Source organism: Lissotriton vulgaris, chromosome 2_1 (genome assembly GCF_964263255.1).
Source record: "Lissotriton vulgaris chromosome 2_1, aLisVul1.2, whole genome shotgun sequence".
Lineage (NCBI taxonomy): Eukaryota > Metazoa > Chordata > Amphibia > Caudata > Salamandridae > Lissotriton > Lissotriton vulgaris.
The window spans coordinates 318,854,567-318,870,626 of NC_141687.1; the positions used below are offsets into that span (position 1 = coordinate 318,854,567).

Below are 16,060 nucleotides of genomic sequence, written 5' to 3' on the forward strand. Positions count from 1 at the left end.
TCCCAGAGTGATGTGGTGGTGTCCCAGAGTGATGTGGTCGTGTCCCTGAGTGATGTGGTCGTGTCCCTGAGTGATGTGGTGGTGGCAGCCCTAAGTGATGTGGTGGTGTCCCTGAGTGATGTGGTGGTGTCCCTGAGTGATGTGGTGGTGTCCCTGAGTGATGTGGTGGTGTCCCTGAGTGATGTGGTGGTGTCCCTGAGTGATGTGGTGGTGTTATGTTATGTTATGTTATGTTATTTATTATTTATTAAGCGCGCATACGCCCTGGGGCTTCTTGGCGCTGGTGAGAGAATCAAACATAACAGCACATAAAAGAAAAACAATTATTTTTTGCAATAGGCCTGGGAAAAAAGAAAAGTTTTAAATGCCTTCCTAAAAGCAAGGAGATCCTTGCTATGTCGCAGGGTCAAGGGGAGGGAATTCCACAATGAAGAGGCTAAGAATTGAAAGCTGCTACCCCCTTGGCGTTTCTTTTTGAAACGAGGGACCTCGAGTAGATCTTTGTGGATTGACCTCAAACTGCGCAAAGGTGTATATTTGCGCAGTAATGATCTAAGGAATATAGGGCCCTTGCCCTCCAGAGCCTTGAACACAATGCAACCCACCTTGAAAGTGGCTCTCTGTTCCACAGGCAGCCAGTGCAGGGTCTCCAGTCCATGTCTAATCGATTCCCACTTAGGTACTTTGCAGATGAGTCTCGCAGCTTGATTTTGCAAGTACTGCAATCTTTTGAGTTGGCCAATAGGCGCCCCCAAATAGAGGCCATTGGAGAAATCGATATGAGACAGGACTAGAGCACTGACTGTCTGTATTAAAGCCAGGCCTGTAAGAAGATGTGCTATTTTTCTGATCTTCCTCAATTGAAAAAAACCAGAAGAGACCACAGTTCCGACTTGGTTCACCAAGGTGAGATCCTCACTAAGAGTCACTCCCAGACTTTTCACTGTACGGGATTTTTTTGGAGGCGAGCCCATGTCCGAAGGCCAGAAGCTGGGACTCCAGCTGATCTCACTCTTCCCAGGTAGAATGAGCTCCGTTTTTCCCGGATTTAGCTTAAGGTGATTTAGGGACATCCACCTCTGGATAAAGGACATGGTGGCTCGAAATTCCTCGGCAGCATTGTGGGAGTTTAGTACAAAAACCAACTGCAGGTCGTCTGCATAGTTAAAGACATCGACCTTGAACTCTCGCAGGGAAAATAACAGTGGGCGCATGTACAAATTAAATAATAAAGGGGACAAGGAAGATCCTTGAGGAACCCCACAGAAGGAGACTTTTTTTGGGGCTATGAAAGAGCCTAGCCGAACCGATTGAGTACGTCCAGAAATAAAGGACTTAAGCCAGGCCAAGGCCGAGTCTCGAAGACCGGCCTGTTCGACACGGTTGACCAAGATGGTATAGTCAACCGTGTCGAACGCTGCAGACAGGTCCAGTAGAACCAAAGCCTGGTGTAAGTCCCTGTCTGCATTAGACCTTAGAGTGTTCTGGACGGCCAATATTACTGCCTCAGTGGAGTGACCAGGCCGGAAACCTGCCTGGTTGGGTTGTAAATACCCGGAAGCCTCCACAAAACTTGATAGGCAGTTAGTTACATGCGCCTCCAGTATTTTGGATAGGTAAGGCAGTAACGATATTGGTCTGTAATTAGAGAGGTCTGAGGAATCAATGCCAGGTTTTTTTTTCAGAGGGATCAGTAAGGCCTGTTTAAAACTATTAGGGACGCTTCCAGACACAAGGGAGTTATTAAGCAGAGGAATCAGGCTATTAGGGAGCGCCCGACCAATTTCTCTCATTATTTGGGGAGGGCAGGCATCCTGAGAAGATCCTGATTTAACTCTGGTGAGTAAATCTTGAAGGGTTTGGTGAGTGATTAAAGGAAAGGAGTGCAGGGTAAGAGGGTTTAAAAAAGTGTCGTCTATCGGGGCGCACACTGGAAGTTTAGATAAAGTGTCCTTAATCAACACTATTTTATCATTAAAATAGTCGTTCAGCGAATTGCAGAGCAATTGTGAAGGGACAACCGGGGGAGAAGTTCTCTCATCATTGCACAACTCCGTCACAATCCTGAAAATTTCTTTCGACTTGTTGGTGGCATTAAGTATCTTAGAAGAGAAATAAGCAGTTTTGTGGGTGTGCAGTGTTTTTTGGTAGGCTTTTCGGGTAGAACAATAAGCGGTCCTTGCTTGAGGACAGTAATTGGAGCGCCACATTCTCTCTTGCTGCCTCACTTCAAGTTTTAGTTTCCTCAACTCCGGTGTAAACCATTTGTGCGCATCCGCGCCACGCGAGTTATCGAAGCGAGTGAGGGGAACACAGACATTAATGGCCGAATTTAGCCAGTCTTGAAGCCTACCTTCGGCTATCTCCACATCTGAGCTCTGCTCTGGCAGAGTAGACTTTAACCGGTTTAGGAAAGCAGACATATCCAGCGAGGACCATTTTCGAGTTAAACTGGTGGCCTTCAGCTTAAATTGAAGAGCTTTCTCAACACAAAATGAGAAACTAATAATGAAATGGTCGGACCAGCTACAAGGTTTAATATCGATAAGATCAATGACTAAATTCAATGACCAAAGTTGATCGAGACTATGGCCCTTTTGATGGGTCTGAGTGTCTATATGCTGTATTAAATTCAGATCACTCAGAAGGTCCTTAGTCTCTGCTGCTTGGGGGTCAGATAAAGTGTTATCAAACCAGAGATTTAAATCCCCGACCAAAAGCAATTTGGAATTATCAGTGGCTAGCATGGCCAGTTGCTCCGCAAGAATAGCAGGGAACTTAGCCATAGTTTGGGGCGGGCGGTATAGTAAAACCACCACAAGTGATCCGTTGACAGTGTCCAATTTGGCAACAATATTCTCCACATTAGGAATATCCAGGGAGGGGAGTTGTCTAAGTTGATGTTTTTTATTGGAGATAATGGCCACCCCGCCACCATTTTTACCTGCCGGTCGTATCACGGAAATAATATAATAATCAGCAGGTAAGGCGGCCAGGATGTCTGGTAATGAGTCCGGGGTGAGCCATGTTTCAGTCAACAGGAGTAAATCCGGTTTACTTTCGGATAGTAGCAGAAAAATATCTATCTGATGTTTGGTCATGGAACGTGTGTTTAAATAAAAACATTTAAAATTGCATGTGGTAACTGGCATGCTTGCCGCGACCGCGTAGGTAGAGGCGGAGTACATAGTTGGGGTGATGGAATTACAGAGGCCTAGGCGGAAAATCCGCTTCACCGCATTAAGGGGTACGGGAGGGCACTTCATGGTCGAAGGTCGAAGCGCTAATAAATCGGCGGATGTATACACCAAAGGACACACAGAGTCCCTAGCCCCTAGTCCCGGACGCTCGCGGACGAGCGCAGACGAGCTTGACTCTAGCGCGACTCCGGCGCGCCTCCGTCGCGCCCGCTGCGCACGTCCGCTGCGCTCCCTCCACCGCATTACGTTTTATGTGAGGGAGCCTCGAGCGACTGGACCGCTGCCACAGGTCCCTGCGCTCTCTGGCTCCTCCCAATATGGCGCCCGTTCCCACCACCAGCCCGGCACTAGAAGCCGCGGTAGGTGAGCCGCCCTCCACACAAACGGCAAAAGCCGCGATGGACCAAGGCAGAGGGGCCGCTGTGAAGGTAAGGGTGCAAATGGCGCTATGGGTCAGCCGCCCTGCACGCAAACCGAAACACCGTTGCAGTCACACAGTAACTGTTTAAAAGCGCAAATCAATAACATAAGATTAATTTAAAATTTCAAATAAGCAATTGTAGTCCAGTCTGCCGTTATGCAGCGTCTCTCAATAATGGCGCCGGGCTGCTACCACCAACCCGGAATCCACGAGTGAGGAAGAACTCCCAATCGTTTTATGGGAGGGAGCCTCGAGCGACTGGACCGCTGCCACAGGTCCCTGCTCTCTCTGGCTCCTCCCAATATGGCGCCCGTTCCCACCACCAGCCCGGCACTAGAAGCCGCGGTAGGTGAGCCGCCCTCCACACAAACGGCAAAAGCCGCGATGGACCAAGGCAGAGGGGCCGCTGTGAAGGTAAGGGTGCAAATGGCGCTATGGGTCAGCCGCCCTGCACGCAAACCGAAACACCGTTGCAGTCACACAGTAACTGTTTAAAAGCGCAAATCAATAACATAAGATTAATTTAAAATTTCAAATAAGCAATTGTAGTCCAGTCTGCCGTTATGCAGCGTCTCTCAATAATGGCGCCGGGCTGCTACCACCAACCCGGAATCCACCCGGTGGTCTCAACCCGGTGTCCATGAGAGATGTGGTGGTGTCCATGAGAGATGTGGTGGTGTCCATGAGAGTTGTGGTGGTGTCCCTGAGTGTTGCCCCAGAGTGATGTGCTAGTGAATAAATTACAACCAGAGTGATGTGCTAGTGATTAAAATTAAAAAAAAGTGCTGTTTATGGAAAGATTTTTTTTTTGTTTGGCTGAGAATGTAAGCAGGAAAAAAAGTAAGGTTTGCATACAAAAGAACGAGCTATTTTGGGCGCGTACAGTAAAATACTAATAAGTAAATAAATATAATACGTGTGCAATATGTTTGCCTAGCAAACAATGTACGAGTTTGGGAACGTAAACCAGACGGGACGGAAATACATGGAAGGAGAGATGCGTGGGCAGAAAGGAGACTGTTAGAACGCGTAACGGAGATCAAAGAAAACTCTAACGCCCATATGGAGAGGAAGGGGGTGGTGTGCCTTGTGAGTTCAATGCGTGTGGCAACCGAGGGAGAGCGCGGCGCGCGCTGGAGGGGGAGGGGGTGGGAAGCCTGGTGAGGGATGAGCGCGCACACACGAAGTGTCTGGGAGCAAATGGAAGCACTTAAAAACAAGGGCCGAGGCCTCCAGGAAGCTGACGGTGGGCCAGGCCAGGCTAGCAGGGCGGTGATCATGACGAGGGGTTGCAGAGGCTCGTCGGGGGCCTCTTCGGGCCCTGCTGGTGTTTTTTTTTGGATAGCGGTTCATAAGCGGGGGTCAAGCGAAAAAAAGTAAGGTTTGCATACAAAAGAACAAGCTATTTTGGGCGCGTACAGTAAAATACTAATAAGTAAATAAATATAATACGTGTGCAAAATGTTTGCCTAGCAAACAATGTACGAGTTTGGGAACGTAAACCAGACGGGATGGAAATACATGGAAGGAGAGATGCGTGGGCAGAAAGGAGACAGTTAGAACGCGTAACGGAGATCAAAGAAAACTCTAACGCCCATATGGAGAGGAAGGGGGTGGTGTGCCTTGTGAGTTCAATGCGTGTGGCAACCGAGGGAGAGCGCGGCGCGCGCTGGAGGGTGAGGGGGTGGGAAGCCTGGTGAGGGATGAGCGCGCGCACACGAAGTGTCTGGGAGCAAATGGAAGCACTTAAAAACAAGGGCCGAGGCCTCCAGGAAGCTGACGGTGGCCCTGGCCAGGCTAGAACTGAAGTGCTGGCGGGCAGAAAGGACGGCCATGCGAGGTGGGAGGAGATTGAGGCGTCCGCAGCTCTAAATTAAATTAAATTAAAAAAAAGCCCAGGCTCGGCAGTGCAGCATGGCTGTGATTGCGTGGAGAGAGAGGGGAGGTGCTGGTGTGGGAGGGGGGAGTTGCTGGTGTGGGAGGGGGAGGCTGTGATTGCGTGGAAAGAGAGGGGAGGTGCTGGTGTGGGAGGGGGGAGTTGCTGGTGTGGGAGGAGTGCGCGTGCATGTACACGGGCACTGCATGAAAACCGCGGGGCTGAAAGCCCTTTGGTTTGAAGATGTTTTCGCCGACATGAATTCTCGCTACGCTCGATGCGCTTGCGCGCATCGATAGGTCGCGAGACCTAAAAATAGCAAGAAGAAAGTTTAGGTAGGTTACAAGAGATAAAACTAGAAGAAGAAATCGGAATGAAAAAATTAGGAGATGTAAACCATGAATTGTGAGAAATATCAAAAAGAGGGATCAGAATAGAGAATGAAAAGATGATAGGTAAGGTAATAGACTTACATAACATCCAAAACATAGAAGGGTTGGAGGGGTGGAGGCCACACAGAACAATGACGCGTCAAAAGCTCAGGAGGGAAGGCGGACAAGGAAAACATCATCAACGGACCTCAGAACATGAAGAAAGGCGGAACAATCAAACAGGGACCTGTGGGAAGCAAAAAGAGAACAACGTATAATGGAGTAGAGAAACATAATAAATTACAACTTGAAGTGAATAGGAGAAATAAAATGTCAACATAGAAGCAATAACAACGAGAGAAAAAAGGAAGACTCGTGAGATGAATTGCAGAAAATCATTTAGAGCTGGATGAAGAAGTAGTGTCCATTGTGTCGGAGTTATGGGCGTAAAGAAAGCTCTTCAGCTTCAGTGGGTCATCGTACGTAATTGTGTTATTATTGAAAGTCACTTTGAAAAGGCAGGGGTGGAAGAGACCATAACGTGCTCCCATTGAGCGAAGCTGTGGCCGAAGAGCCAAAAATTCCTTCCGGCGATCTGCAGTTGATTTGGCGTAATCCTGGGAAAAGTAAATGGATTTTCCTGACCAAGAAATGCGATTTATGGCTCTGGCTGTCGATATGATTTTCAATAGATCAGTATATTCAAGAAAATATAGGATCACACCTCTTGGTTTTTTTGTAGGCAGAGCCGATATCCCACCAGGCGTGGGACCCAAACGATGAGCTCTCTGTATGTTTAAACTAGTGTCTTCTGGTAGTTTGAGGAGTTTTGGCAAAAAGGATTTGAAAAAAGTAATGGGATCAGATCCCTCCGTTCCTTCAGGAAGGCCATGAATGCGAAGGTTGTTCCCCCTATTTCTATTTTCCAAATTTTCAATCTGTTTATGAAGGCCGGAAATTTGTGCGCATAGAGAGTCAACTTTGGAAGCAGAGGAGTTAAGGGAGGAAACATTGTGTTCTAATGAATTAACTCGTTCATCTACATTGGACCATTTGTCAGGGAGCATCTGCAACGTAGATTTAGTAAAAGAGCTACAGAGGAACGTTTCTGTAGGTGCTGAAAATGTTGATGCAAACATTATCTTGGTGTATTATACACTCATTCGGCAAAGGGGCTTCGTCAACCTGCATCACATTCTACTGCTGTGTCAATCTCTAGGGTGGGTGTGCAGGTGTTTTAAGAAAGCACTGCTTTGTGGCTCGTGTTCACAAAGCCTCCCAGCCACTACTTCCTCGGTTTCTGAACTCCTAGTGCAGCAATGCTTCATCCATTTTTATCAACCATAACATGCCACGTCCCTCATTGAAAGTAACCACACTGCTTCTCCGAACATGGAGATGCAAAGAGTGCAGGCCAGGGTGCAGTACCCTGCCCTGCTGCTTCAACAGAATATCCCCCTGAAGTGGTAGCTTGATCAGAGGAAAGATACTCATGCACTGGAGTTACTGGTACCTCACACTCCTGAAACGATCCGGTGCCACTAGGAATAATTTGGGCCAGTCGTTTCTTATCTTCTTCAGAACCCTGGGGCAGGAGGGTTAGTACACAGAAGAGCTGACATTGTGTGATCTCAGCAGGGGCAAAAAGGTCAAGTCAGGTTTCTCCCTACTGCTCGAGGATGATCTGTAATTGCCCTTAAGCACCTGCACCAGTCTTCCTTAGATGGCGGGTAAGAAAATCTTTATCACCTAGCAAATCGCACTCAACTCTAAAAGACCGATGTGGAGGCGAGACTCCACCGGAGAACAGAGACCTCTAATCTTCACCTCTCCTAAATGGCTACCTAACCTGGTGGTGATGCGTTCGTGATCACTGTCAATTCTCGGTGGGGTAAGAGATGGGGCCTGCCACTGACCCAACTGCAGTCCAGCAGCAATCACAGCAACTCTTGAACAGTCTCCTCCAAAATCTGGATACAATCTGACAGATTTCCCGGAGGCTGTGTTCACTGGGATTTAAGGTCCCACTTGTAGGAAAGTGCCTCTTTTTGCATGGTTGCACCACCATTTTTGACTGATATTGATGCTCTATGACTAAGTGCTCTATAGGTCTATGTTCTACAAGCAGAAGGCTAAAGGGGGAGTGAAGACATCTATGCATTCTTGGATACAAGGTTATCTCAACCAACAGCACTTTCAGGACTTCAAGCACCCAGTTCCTAAGGCAGGGGTTGATACCACGTTAATGGAAGAGACAAAGCGGAGAAGTGGCCCCAGTGGTGCCACCTTTGCCTCTAAGCAGTAACTTTCCTGCCATTCCCCATGTCACTTAACACCTGTCGGGGAAGTTTGAGATTATGTCTTCCTAAATCGGAAAAAATAACCTCGAAAAGGTAAGTGCTTTGTGGTGCAACAGGGATCATTGCCTAAAGTCCTACACCACACAATCAAGCATCCTCAGAAGCAACCATTTTTGATTGCTAAAGGAGGAAGTGCAGGCGCTCTGTGCCAAAGAGACAATCGTGCTGGCGCCCCCACATCAGCGCGGTGAATCAATCTACTCCCTGTACTACTTAATCTCTAAAAAGTATGGGATTCTGCAGCTGATCTTGAAACTCTAGCCACTAAATCACTGCATCCTATAAGAACACTGCCACATTACTACTCTGCAGGATGTCATCCTGTTGTTTCAAAAAGGAACTATATGACAGCCCCTCGACATCAAGAACGCCTACTTCTACATCCAGCTAAACACTGCTACGTGTGCTTTGTGGTAAGTGGGCAACACTGCCTGTTCAAAGTTCTTTCTTTCGGGGTCACTACGACCCTGAAGGTGTTTATCAAATATCTAGTGGTGGTAGCTATGGACCTGCACAAAAGTGTCATTCATGTCTTTCCTTACTAGACAATTGACTGTAAAAGAGCAAACGCCAGTGCCTGTTGTTTGTACAGCCCAAGATTTAGCACATTCTTTTATAGTGAAACAACAAGAACTTGTTGCTGGCCATGAATTTTCTAGACCTACTTCTGCAGGTGACAATTGTCACTGACATCTCACCCATGGGGTCGGAAGCTTCCCTCTGCTACTTAACTGTCTAGGGCACCTGTTTGCTGCAGCAACAGATTTTTCATATCAACATATTCATATCAATCAACTCTTTGTTAAGTGACGTTTTAATGCTGGGTTTATAGTGGGTCTGGTGTTGTGGTAAGCGCTTACTTTTGTAGAAGTTTCAGCGTTATCAGGGCTTTGCTCTTGCTGTGCGAGCCGATCCAGGAGGCCATATTTACTCAAGATTAGGAAGCTGGCATTTTTACCGCGAGTCAGTGGTCCAGCTGCTTGAGTAGGGGATGCCCTCCCCCTATAAGAGTCGCTGCGTCAATGCTACTTGGGTACTCTGTAGGCACACCATAGGCAAGCCCATCTTCACCTAGACCATGCTCTGTGCCAGGCATGCAGCCTGATCAGAGCTCGCTCTCGGACCTCTAATTACATATAATATGCTAGAACTACGCCTCCTTTTCCCTAAGACCAGCTGTAGAGGTGAGTCTGTGTCGAAATCTTATACTTTGCAGCACATTTTTGATCAGTGTGAAGCACTGCTCCCTTGGGTGGATAGTGGCAGTGTGAGATCTCCTTTTCAGATCTCTGAGGAAGAAGGTAGAGGGACAGGCGGAAGTGCAAGCTGCTCTTGTGAATGTGCGGTCTCTACATAAAAACGTGCTACATATTTTAGACCTGCTCAGTGAGGATACGTTGGATGTTTTGTTTCTGATGACTGAGTCCTCGGTGCCTGACCTACATTGCGCGCACCATTCCTGAAGCCTATGCTTTAGTACGTTTAGCTAGAGTATGAAATAGAGTGGGGGTGTTGCTATCGTTTTTAAAAATTATTTTAAATGTGCCGCACCCGACCTGACTGACCTGCAGGGGGCAGGGACGCGGCGCTTTTGTATTTCAGTATTGGCTCAAATCTATAGCTGGGCCCTTGATTTATCGACCCCTCAGGGTAAGCAGGAGAGTCCCTTAACTCTTGCATGATGTTATGGCTAATTACCTTTTTAAATTATTTAATTTTACAGTTTTGAGAGATCTCAAAATATACATAGATAATGCAGTACATTTGCAAAGCAGGACGCTTGTAGAGAAATTGACTTCTCTAAATTTAAAGCAATTTATCAATCTCCCCACTCCTCAAGCGGCCATACCTTAGACCCTCTTGTTTTCTAATTATAAGGTTGAACTGAGGGATATTAAAAACATAGATTGGAGGGGCGTGGCCAAGATGGCGGGGTGAGCGGACGCTTCCTCCCGTAGCTCCTCCGGCCCGGCTCAGCTCTAGCCCCTTTCTTGCGCTTCTCTCCCTCCGCTGATGCTCAGCGAGTGAGAGGAGTGTGGCGGAGTACTTGGCGCGCACATTGATGTCACTTTGGCCCTAATCGCCTCGGAGGAAGCACTTCAAAAGTTTGGTCAAAGACCGAGGAACGGAGGAGAGCCTGGGAGGCGGAGCGAACTGCAGTGCTGTCCAGACGCCTCGGCTGGGCCTGGTGCTGAAAGCTGACGATCCGGAGGGGATCGGACCTGCCGCGTGCCGGAGGATGGCGGAGCCCTACGGGCGGGGTCTTGGCGGCACGGTAGACTTTGGATTTGAGATTTGCGCTTTGGCCCCCGACTAGCGACGGCGACACACTGCGCTGTGCAGGCCCCGGCCCCGTGAACGACAACCGGGGGCCTTAACACTGGGATCGGCCCACTCGGGCCCTTCTGTGAAACTGTGTGACATTGGCTGTGGAACTTCTCTGCTTGCTGTGCTCCGGGGGGGGGCACCGGCGGTGTCGCCAGCCCGGGCCGCTCTACCCGGCCCCGCCCTGCCGCCATCTTGTCCCCGAAGGACTGGGGTTGGTAGCCCCCATCGGTGCCCTTGGCTGGCGGGTGCTTGCAGTCGCCTCCGCCACTATACTAACTTTCTGTGGGACGTGCTGAAGGGGAACCCCTGCTTTGGCTCCCGATCGCCGCCCTGGCTGGGCGCCGCGACTGGCAGTGCCCGGACTGGTCCGCCATTTTGTCGCTTGTGACGCAGCACCCCTGCTTGCAGAGCGGTCCCCACATCTGGCGCTTGCCGGCGACTGGGCAACCCTGAGGCGGTCGGACCTGAGCCCGCTCGTCCACTGCAGCGACTACGATGACTGGGAGGGGCGGCTCGAGGAAGGGGGACCGTACCCTGCCGGATATGCTTGGCAGGGCCCAGCAGCTGCGGGACAGAACACAGCCGTCGCCGGGGTCCTCCCGGGCCTCGGCGGATGCGACTGGGGGCGAGCCGCCGGTCACGAGGTCCTTTATGGAGGAACTGTTTAGCTCCCTCAAGGAAGACTTTCAAACGCTGAAGAAGGAAGTGGCCAGTGAGGTCCGTGAAGTACGCAGGGAGGTTGAGGGCCTCGGCGAGCGAGTTGAAACAGTAGAGACGGCGGCCCAGCGCCGGGATGAAGAGATAGTCCATCTTCAACAGGACGTTCTCCGCCTCCGGGAGCAATGTGTTGAGCTCCAGGCCAACTCTGAAGACCTTGAGAACAGGTCCCGGCGGAACAACATCCGGGTGCGTGGTGTCCCATCCGCGGACGAGGGGGCCGACTTGGTGGCCTATCTGCAGGACCTGTTCCGAGAGATCCTGGGGGAAGATGCAGACTTCCCTGTCCGCATTGACAGAGCGCATAGGGTTGGTCGACAGCGCCAGTCATCGGCGCCCCCACCGGACATTTTGGCATTCTTGCCCGACTTCCCGCTGAAAGAACGCATCATGGCGGAGGCCCGAAAGAAGCAGCCTCTAACCTTCAGGGAGCGGCCTGTAGCGCTCTACCAAGACCTGTCCGCCATCACGCTGCAGAAGCGCAGGTCCTTCAGGATTGCCACTGACTTTCTGCGCGAACACGAGACGCCTTACTCCTGGGGACACCCTTTCCGTCTGATCTTTAGGTGGAACGGGGTGCTGCACCAGCTGCGCTCCCTGCAAGACATCTGTGGGGTCCTGGGGCTCACGGCTACAGAGGAGGACGGAGCTACACCGTCGTGGAGGCGCCCGGAGAGACGGAGCCGACGGAGGTCAACGAGGAGACAGTCGCCAGCGAGTGCAGGGCATCCTGATTCCCCTACTATCAGGGCGGACATGGCTGATGCTTTGAGGGCGGCGGCCAGGGACTTGGCCGACTCCAACGGCGTGGCCTTGACGGCCTGAATTCACTCCGGGGGGAGAGGTTCTTAGCCTTCACGATGCTGGGTTTGGGGCCGGGGGTCGGGGGGAGCGGATGGAGGGGAGTGGCTGAACGTCCACTTTGCTGTTTTCTACGGACTAGCCCGTTTTGGGGCTTGACTGAGACAATGGGGTGTTTAAGTTTGTATTTGGCTAGTTGCCATGGGTGTGTTTTGGGAGGGTGTAAGGGTTGTTTTGTTGTCGGGGAAGTCCCGTCCGATGTTGTCCATGCCCACGCTTGGCCTGTCCTGGCCTTTCCCGCGCGCCTGCCCCATGCGCCCCGCCCGCTGATCCCTTGCTTGCTACATAGCGTTTCTGATCCCCGGGTGGAATGCCGTCCTTAAAGGTAGTGACCCTTAATGTTAAGGGTCTGAATAACCCTGTGAAGCGAAGGGCGATCCTATCATTGCTGGAGGGGACACAGGCGGATATATGCCTCCTGCAGGAGACTCATTTGCTGTCCCGGGATTGCCATAGGCTGCGCTCTGCCAAGTTCCCCACTCAGTTCTTCTCCTCGGCGGCGAACAAGACTGCGGGAGTAGCCATTCTTTTAGCGAGCTCCTTTAGAGGAGAGGTTCTGTACAAGTACGCTGAACAGAAGGGGAGGCTCCTTGCATATCGCATGCGCCTAGGGGGAATAGCTTTTACGGTTGGCTCAGTTTATAGCCCGAATGATCACCAGGATCGTTTCTTGGACTCAGTGCTGGTGGACGTCACTGCCTCTCCCGACCGCCATATTATCCTGGGGGGAGACCTTAACATTGTTTTCGACTCTGCTATGGACAGGTCGGCGCAACGCTCCCCGCAGACGGGGGAACTCTCCCGCGCGGTGAAAGATCGGATTGTGGAGATGGATCTGCACGACCTCTGGCGCTCTATGCACCCCACTGATAGGGACTACTCTTACTTTTCCCATGCGCACCGCACCTACTCGCGGCTGGATTACCTCCTGGTGAGTGGGCCAATGTGCACTGCCGCCACAGCGGCGGACATTGGGGTCCTGTCTCTGTCCGACCATGCGCCAGTTTCCGGCGTTTTCAAGTGGCCGGTGGCCTCTCCCTCTCGGGGGACATGGCGATTCCGCGATACCCTTTTACATAAAAAGTCTGTTGTGAAGCGCATAGGGGAGGTCATACAGGATTATCTGATCCATAATGGCAACTCCGACACGTCCCAAGCAACGCAGTGGGCGGCTTTGAAGGCGGTCCTCCGGGGGGAATTTATTTCCATCTCCTCAGCCGAAAATAAGGAACGGCAACGTAAGAGGGACGAACTGACCGCGCAGGTCCGGGAGCTTGAGCAGGTCCATCGCCGCACAGGGGCTCCGAGAGTTTGGAGGCAATTGAAAGCGGCGAGGAAGCTCCTGTCGGCACTGGATCTTGATAGGGCGGAGTATGCCGCTTTACGCCTGAAGCATGCCTTCTATTCAGGGGGGGACAGGTGTGGTAAGCTCCTAGCCCACCGGCTCCGGGTCGCACAGCAGCGTAGTGTCGTGAAGGAACTGGTGGGCACGGACGGGGTCGTTGTTTCTGGTGACGCAGAGGTGGCGGAATCTTTTCGCAGCTTCTACGAAGCGCTGTATGCTGGGGAGCCCTCCTCGCCGCGAGACGCCGAGGACTATTTGGAGTCAGTGGCCCTCCCGGTGCTGGATCCCGCCCAGGCGGACCATCTGGAGAGGGACATCCATGTTGAGGAAGTAATCTCCGCTATAGCGCGACTGAAGCATGGCAAGGCCCCGGGCCCGGATGGCTACACATCCTTGTTTTATAAGACCTTCTGCCCCGCTGTGGCCCCAATCCTGGCTCGACTGTTTAATTCATTCTCCGAGCCTGGCGCCATCCCACCGGACCTCCTGAACGCAACGGTATCGGTCATCCCGAAACCCGGGAAAGACCGGGCCTTGTGTGGTTCGTACAGGCCCATCTCGCTTTTAAATGTCGACCTCAAGTTATATACGGGGATTCTGGCGTCCAGGCTTGGCCTACACCTACCCGGACTGGTGGAGGCGGACCAGGCTGGCTTCGTACCCGGTAGACAGACGGTTGACAACACCAAGAGGGTGACGCATGTACTAGAGAAGGCCTCGCGGATCCCGGGGGAGCGGATGCTGCTATCAGTTGATGCGGAGAAGGCCTTTGACAGAGTTCATTGGCCGTACCTCGAGCTGGTTCTCAGGAAACTGGGTATCGGTGAGAAGTTCCGCACCATGGTCTTCAACTGTTACAAACGTCCTTCGGCGTCGGTGCGGGTCAATGGGTGTAGCTCCGGTAGTTTTGAAAATGCAAGCAGAGCCTACATGCAGGATGCACTGTTCCTAGGAGAATAATTATTCTCACAAAGTAAACTGATTATAAGACTCTATTAAATCAAAAGTCTGTAAATTTGTATTGCCAACATTAATTTTATTTTACAAAGTAATTATTCAAGAACTATACTGAGTTCTTAAATCATCTTGTAAATCATACGCTAAGGACTTTTCATAAGTCTATGTAGTTCATAGCATGAAAGAAAATACAAATATATATATGTCCATATATGCCACTATATTACATGGTTGTCCATTTGGAACAATAACATTATGTATGGTCTCTTGCTGTCGCCCGATGCATTTCGGGAAGCCCTGTTCCCTTCTTCAGGGGCGAATACCTGGACAGATGTAATACAAAGAAATGTCTATATCAAAATCATAATCCAACAGCGAATAAATAGTCATTATACACAGGAAGGAACAATGTAATTGCTCTAATGTTTCACAATTGGTGAACTAAAAAATGTAAGAACATATCAGTTATATTTCACGGAAGAATCACTGTACATAACCCCTGCACGAGTTGACAAGAAGCTCCTCTTATGGTGATGTGTTACCCACATACATGAGAATACAGATAATAAATGTGCTATTCCAATAAATGTGTACTTAGTCATAAAACACCACACGTAGTTCCAGAACAATAACAAATATGTAAACATGTGTATACATTCATGATCAGTAAATGCAAAATTAAACCTAAGCACATGTCGTGTTTAGCTTGTCAGTGTCCGGCACTAAATGAAATAACAGTAAAGGGGATGAACCAACATATATTCATGTGTACGCTGGAACATGCATGATTGAGACGATGAGGTGAAATAATCAACCTACCAGATGGTGGGTGGTAAAAAATGTGATAATGAATCTTCACTGGTATCTATGACGTTTAAAACTGTGAAGAAAATGATATAAATGGACACAGTGTGAGATATACGGTACTTCAAAAGAGGGGTCTGATCTAGAGAATAACAGGACTTGTTAAATAGGAATAACACTTAAACTACGGGTGGTTACCGAATCTGAACCGATTTGTAAACCTTTTAATATATGCAAAAATGTCCAACACAGTGGTCCTGTTAATAACTTGACATGAACGTCCCCTGAGTTTTAATTGACAAGAGAAATACCAAACTTCGTCTTGTGAAATGTGGAAATAAATACCTGATGCCAAAAGGGAATATTTATGGAGTGGAAACAGTGACTCGTGCTTTGATCAGAATAGTTCTGAAATATGCGTTCAATGCTCCAGGCGGTAAATATAGTGGACTTCTACGAAAAAATAAAAGACAGTGCTAAGGAGCTAAAACGAGTCAATAGTAATTTCAGAACACATTAGCGCTAAACTGTGTCTTACCGGTAAGGTCTAACGTAGCGGCGTGTCAAGAGAGGGTGGAATCCAAATGCGGAAATCTTCGCGGAGGGATACCATACGGGTTATAAAAATAGTTCCCAAACGGAACACGTGTGATTGCCTTGCGGGAATGTTGGGAAATGTAGTAGTAACTGACGTATGGTAACACAGAGATGCTAGTAAAAGAAACCCTAGCATGCTAAGGCGAATGATGGGTATGTATCGGATGTGTTTCAGTAGTGAAAAAAAATTAAAGGGAAACAAAAGTAAAGTGGAACAAACGTG

General features: G+C 49.7%; 1 protein-coding gene across 3 annotated transcripts in view; it reads left to right on the top strand.

The window, feature by feature from the left end:
• The window catches only part of CTNS (cystinosin, lysosomal cystine transporter), a 397,045-nt gene that overhangs the window by 99,283 nt on the left and 281,702 nt on the right, over nucleotides 1-16,060 (top strand). The gene's annotated exons all lie outside the window — the stretch shown is intronic.